Here is a 6,000-nt window from a genome sequence, read left to right as displayed (position 1 = left end):
TAATTAAAACTGCAAAAAATGTGCCAAAGAAATCCAACACAACACATCACTGCGTACCACGATTCATATTTTCAAGCATGTTGGTGGCTGCATCATGTTATGGGTATGCTGGTCATAGGCAAATATTGTACGTACCCAGAAAGAGTCACAGCTGTAATCGCTGCCAAATGTGATTCTAACATCAGTTTGAATTCACTCAGAGGTGTGAATACTTATGTAAATGAGATATTTCTCTATTTCATTTGCAATACATTTGCACAAATTAAAAAATATATGTTCTAATTATGGGGTATTGTGTGTAGATGGGTGAGAAAAAGATATTTGTAATCAATTTTTGAATTCAGGCTGCAACACAACATGAATAAATCATGGGGTATGAATACTTTCTGAAGGCATTGTACATACATAAATACTAGAAAAACTTCCAAGGGTATGTTCCATACGTTTAATGGCAAAATAACTGAGGACTAAATAAAATATTTACAGCAAGTAATGTGTAAACAATTTCTGTACAAAGAAATATACATGCAAAAGTAAAAATAAGTAATTTAACATTCAAAATAACGTAGTATGTATCAAATATGATGAGATTACATCCAGGTTCCCATGTTCGTCGTCCATGTCTGTACAGCTTTACACATGAATAAATAAGAGGACACAAAATGGGACTGTACAGGTTAACAAACACATTCATTGTATCACTGTGACTACTGCCTTGACATAGACATGAAAATCTGATAACCTTTTCAAGCTTAAAAGGAAATACATCTGTTTCGTCCGCCTCTCCAGATCAATTGACTGGCACTTTAAAATCAGTTTGAATTCATACAATGATTAATTCACTGAAAACAGCTCGGTCATGGTCACTCTCAGATAAAGGTTAGGGTAATAGCGCCGCAACGTCCATGCACAATTATTGTAACGTTGGTACAATGTTGTGGGTATTTCCCCCTTCAAACCAAAGGCTCGGCAAAGAATGCTATCCCAAGTTTCAGTGAAACCAAGATGTTGATCATTGCAACACAATGTCTAGCGAAATACATAACTTAAAAAGTCAAACAAACGTACACAGCAATCATCACTTTGTGCACAGCTTGAGAAGTGAAGTTTGAAACGTTAATTAGGTAAGCAGTAACAACAACTCAACGTTCTTACAACGCTAATAAATAAAGCCACTGTGAACCAATGTAAACATCTCTAGGTTCAGCAAGGTTTTCATAACTTAACATGGTACATTATAACACATTTAAAGAGAGTAAAGTACAGTTGACTTTGGTATAGTTACAGAAAATAAAACTAAAACAATGACAAACTGAAAGCATAAGTGCCAAAATCGATTCAAATCTTTTTTCTTATTTTACATTATTTGCAAAACCTGCATTTTAGGTTTAAGATATTAATACTGAACTTAATACGGAAAATAGCAACACAATACATACATCTACTGCAGTACCAGGTACGTACATGCCTTTTTAGATTACGGGTACAACACTTGTCTTCAGAAATAGTTACATACATGTTAAAGCTGCAACATTGCACATGAGAAGTTAACGCAAAATACGAGTGCATTTCTAGAAGTATTTCTGGTAGTGAGGGTTTAAGTATTTTGACTGGCATGAGGAGGAGCTGGTCTCCCTCACACCTCTCTTCCATTGGCAGGACTTACTACTCAGCTAATGAAACAGCGGTTGAGACAAATTCTTCAAAATGAGAATGAAGGCAGGAACACATTATTTACAAAGTAAGGCGGATAGATCAGAAATCTAAAGAGCTTTTCCAATAGTGTTATAGCTTTTTGCTTGTTTATTTATTTCTCTGCTGAGGTCTGACTAAAATTGTACTAACTGTTACAGGTCCATACAATAGCAAGGCCAGAACAAAGCATTTGCCGATTTATTGTATGTTAATCAACCACAACTACAATGAGTTTGGTCTCCAACTGGTTCTAGAAGTAGTGTTCTGAACCAACGACCCTGTGGTGGGTCGGTGGTGCTTTGTTCATATGTCGCATTCATTTTTGTTTTCATTCTTTTTAATAACCTTTGTTTTTGAAAAGGTATATGAATAAAGACTGTTTCTTCACTATACATTTCCTTTACAAAAAGTAATCTCTCATTACAAAAACAATTTTCTTATATTCAACCAAAAGCAACCCGATATTACAGTATCGGTTTGTAATACTTTCCAAACAAGGCTTGCTCTCACTGGCTCTCGAGAAAGCTTTGTTCTCCCTGTTAGTCAAGTTTGAAATACTTTCAAATAGTTTACTTTTGTGCAGGCATATAGCCATCATCCATACAAAGGTGGGGATGGAAGGGAAGTATCTAAATCTCTTGGGGGGGGTATATCTCAGTCACAAATATTCAAAGCCGTCAGCAGACAGCAGCAGCAGGATGCTGGGTAAAATAGTTCTAAGGAAGTGGCGTAGTTGGCTGAGGGAGGATGAGATCATCGTTGTGACTCGGTGGTTTCTGGGTACTGTAGTCCTCTAACCTGCTTATATCTGGTTGAGGAGTCTGCTGTGAAGGAAGGTCTTGATGCTGCCCACGGGCCTAACGTCGTTCTGGTGTTTCCGCCGCTCAATGAAGGAGATGAGTCTGGAGGTGTCGATGCACCCTGGGTGCTGGTTTTGTTGCTGGTGGGAGTCCCACGGCTGCAGCCAGGGCTCCTGAAGGCAATCGGCGGCCGAAGGTCTCCGGTCCGGCTCGCCCTGTAGGAGGAGACCCACAAAGTCCCTAGCCGCCTGGCTCACACCCTGGAAGTAGTCATGGGGGAAGCTGAAGTCCAGACGACAGATGTTCAGGCATGTCTCCTCAGCGCTCTCGTCCAGGAAGGGAGATGCCCCGCTCAATACCACATATGTTACAACCCCCAGGCTCCAGAGGTCAGAAGTCAGGGAGACGGGCTGGCCCAGCACCAGCTCCGGGGCTGAGAACTCTGGGCTGCCCAGTAGAGGGTGGATGTAGTGGCCGCTGTTCAGCTGGACGGCGTCTCCGAAGTCTGTCAGCTTGACCACGGGCTGGGCAGAGTTCTGCTCCACTAACAAGTTCTCAGGCTAAAGGGATACACACCGATACCCACGCACATACACGCAAAGATCGATATGATTAAGAATTTACCCATGATGGGAGTATTAGCTTTGCTTAAGAACAATCAGTTAGCCATCATACAGTACACAATCACATTTAACTCCTGCTCTATATGTCACAGTCTTTGTGACTCACCTTCAAGTCCAAGTGAGCTATCCTCCAGCTATGCAGGTAGTGTAAAGCTTCTAGAATGTCCCTAAGGTACAAGGCCACCTTCTCTTCAGTGAGGTTACCCCAGCTGACTATGTAGTCCAGGAGACGGCCTTGATCAGCCCTGCAGACACAAAGCACCAGAGCACCAGAGAGAGACATTAGCCCACCGATATGGTAGATGTACAAGAGGGCTGCTTGAACATGATTCAAAAGCACAACACAGTAAATAAATATATACAGTAATATATTGTTCAAAACGGAAACCAATTCTATTTCAATTCAGGAATTATAATTTCCTCAATAATCATAATACATACAGTGTGTATGTCCCAAATGCTATCTATCCCTCTGTAGGGTACTACTTTTGATCAGTTATAGGGAATAGGGTGCCATTTGGGGCCCATCCACAGTTCTTCTAACATACATCTCCAGCACTAGCACGTAGCTGGTGGCTGTCTCGAAGGTGTCCAGCAGGCCGACCAGGTGTGGGTGTTCCAGACACTGTAGTATCCTCAGTTCCTGGAGCACCTGCTCACGCCGCATCAACCGCTTGTTGACATGTTTGGCTGCCACGGCACGCTTGCTCCCACGCTGGTCACAGCGCTTAGCCACTGAGAACCTCCCCCTGCCCAGTTCTGTGACCTCTGTGTAGAAGGACTCAAAGTTGTTCTTCCAGATCACTTCACTCCCATCGTCAGAGGCCTCTGGGAAAACAGAAACATTGAATGTTAAAATGCAAAAGTACTGAAGAATTCATATACTGTGTGTAAGTAGAGTGAATATACTGTATCTCAAAAGTGACTAACCTGAGACTCTGAGGCTGGCGGAGGATGACACGCTGCCCACTACGTTGGTGGCAACACAGGTGTACACCCCGTCATCCTCCACAGACACACCCATGATGAGGAGAGTTGCCTCGCCCGTGTCACTGCAGATGAGAGAAGGGAAGTCACAAGGGAAGTTTCAACAATAGCAACATTTACTTTAATTCAACTACAACAGAACATTGTCTTCCAACAGCTAAGTCATTCTAAAGCATTGCAATGATCCCTGAAGAGTATCTACTAAATGACTAAAATGTCACTTAGAATGTCATCACTGCCGGTGTGTACCTGTAGGTGATGCTGTAGTGTCCGTCGTTGCTCAGAGTGCTGTGGTCAGGTCCTCTCCAGGTGACCGAGGCTTTGGGTCTTCCACAGACCTTACTCCTCAGAGTGACACTCTCCCCCAGGTCACAGGTCACATCACTCAGGGGCAGCAGGAACTCTGGGGGTACTACAGAGGTGACAGACAGACAGAGAACACGTGAGTTTGACTGTGTCACATGCTACAGTTGAAGTCGGAAGTTTACATACACCTTAGCCAAATACGATTAAATAAAAATTTTCACAATTCCTGACATTTAATCCTTGTAAAAATTCCCTGTTTTAGGTCAGTTAGAATTACCACTTTATTTTAAGAATGTGAAATGTTAGAATAATAGTAGAGAGATTTATTTCAGCTTTTATTTCTTTCATCACGTTTCCAGTGGGTCAGAAGTTTACATACACTCAATTAGTATTTGGTAGCATTGCCTTTAAATTGTTTAACTTGGGTCAAACGATTCGGGTAGCCTTCCACAAGCTTCCCAGAATAAGTTGGGTGAATTTTGGCCCATTCCTCCTGACAGAGCTGGTGTAACTGAGTCAGGTAAGTAGGCCTCCTTACTCGCACACGCTTTTTCAGTTCTGCTCACAAATGTTATAGTATGCTTGGGGTCATTGTCCATTTGGAAGACCCATTTGCAACCAAGCTTTAACTTCCTGACTGATGTCTTGAGATGTTGCTTCAATATATCCACGTAATTTTACTCCCTCATGATGCCATATATTTTGTGAAGTGCACCAGTCCCTCCTGCAGCAAAGCACCCCCACAACATGATGCTGCCACCCCCGTGCTTCATGGTTGGGATGGTGTTCTTTGGCTTGCAAGCCTCCCCCTTTTTCCTCCAAACATAACGATGGTCATCATGGCCAAACAGTTCTATTTTTGTTTCATCAGACCAGAGGATATTTCTCCAAAAAGTATGACCTTTGTCCCCATGTGCAGTTGCAAACCGTAGTCTGGCTTTTTTTATGGCAGTTTTGGAGCACTGGCTTCTTCCTTGCTGAGTGGCCTTTCAGGTTATGTCGATATATGACTCGTTTTACTGTGGATATAGATACTTTTGTACCGGTTTCCTCCAGCATCTTCACAAGGTCCTTTGCTGTTCTGGGACTGAACTACGTTCATCTCTAGGAGACAGAACACGTCTCCTTCCTGAGCGGTATGACGACTGCGTGGTCCCATGGTGTTTATACTTACGCACTATTGTTTGTACAGATTAATGTGGTACCTTCAAGTGTTTGGAAATTACTCCCAAGGATGAACCAGACTTGTGGAGGTCCACAATTTTTTTCCTGAGGTCTTGGCTGATTTCTTTTGATTTTCCCATGATGTCAAGCAAAGATGCACTGAGTTTGAAGGTAGGCCTTGAAATACATCCACAGGTACACCTTCAATTGACTCAAATTATGTCAATTAGCCTATCAGAAGCTTCTAAAGCGATGACATAATTTTCTGGAATTTTCCGAGCTGTTTAAAGGCACAGTCAACTTAGTGTATGTAAACTTCTGACCCACTAGAATTGTGATACAGTGAATTATAAGTGAAATAATCTGTCTGTAAACAATTGTTGGAAATATGATGTGTCATGCATAAAGTTGCTGTCCTAACCGAC

The 6,000-nt window shown here is 42.1% G+C and overlaps 1 pseudogene; it reads right to left on the bottom strand.

Annotated features, from left to right (window-relative positions):
• Positions 1–431: 431 nt before the first annotated feature.
• LOC115114073 (triple functional domain protein-like) overlaps positions 432–6,000 on the bottom strand; it is a 139,962-nt pseudogene continuing 134,393 nt past the window's right edge.

Source organism: Oncorhynchus nerka, linkage group LG3 (genome assembly GCF_034236695.1).
Source record: "Oncorhynchus nerka isolate Pitt River linkage group LG3, Oner_Uvic_2.0, whole genome shotgun sequence".
Taxonomy (NCBI): domain Eukaryota; kingdom Metazoa; phylum Chordata; class Actinopteri; order Salmoniformes; family Salmonidae; genus Oncorhynchus; species Oncorhynchus nerka.
The sequence above is the reverse complement of the archived record's forward strand: the minus strand, read 5'-3'. Positions and strand labels throughout refer to the sequence as shown.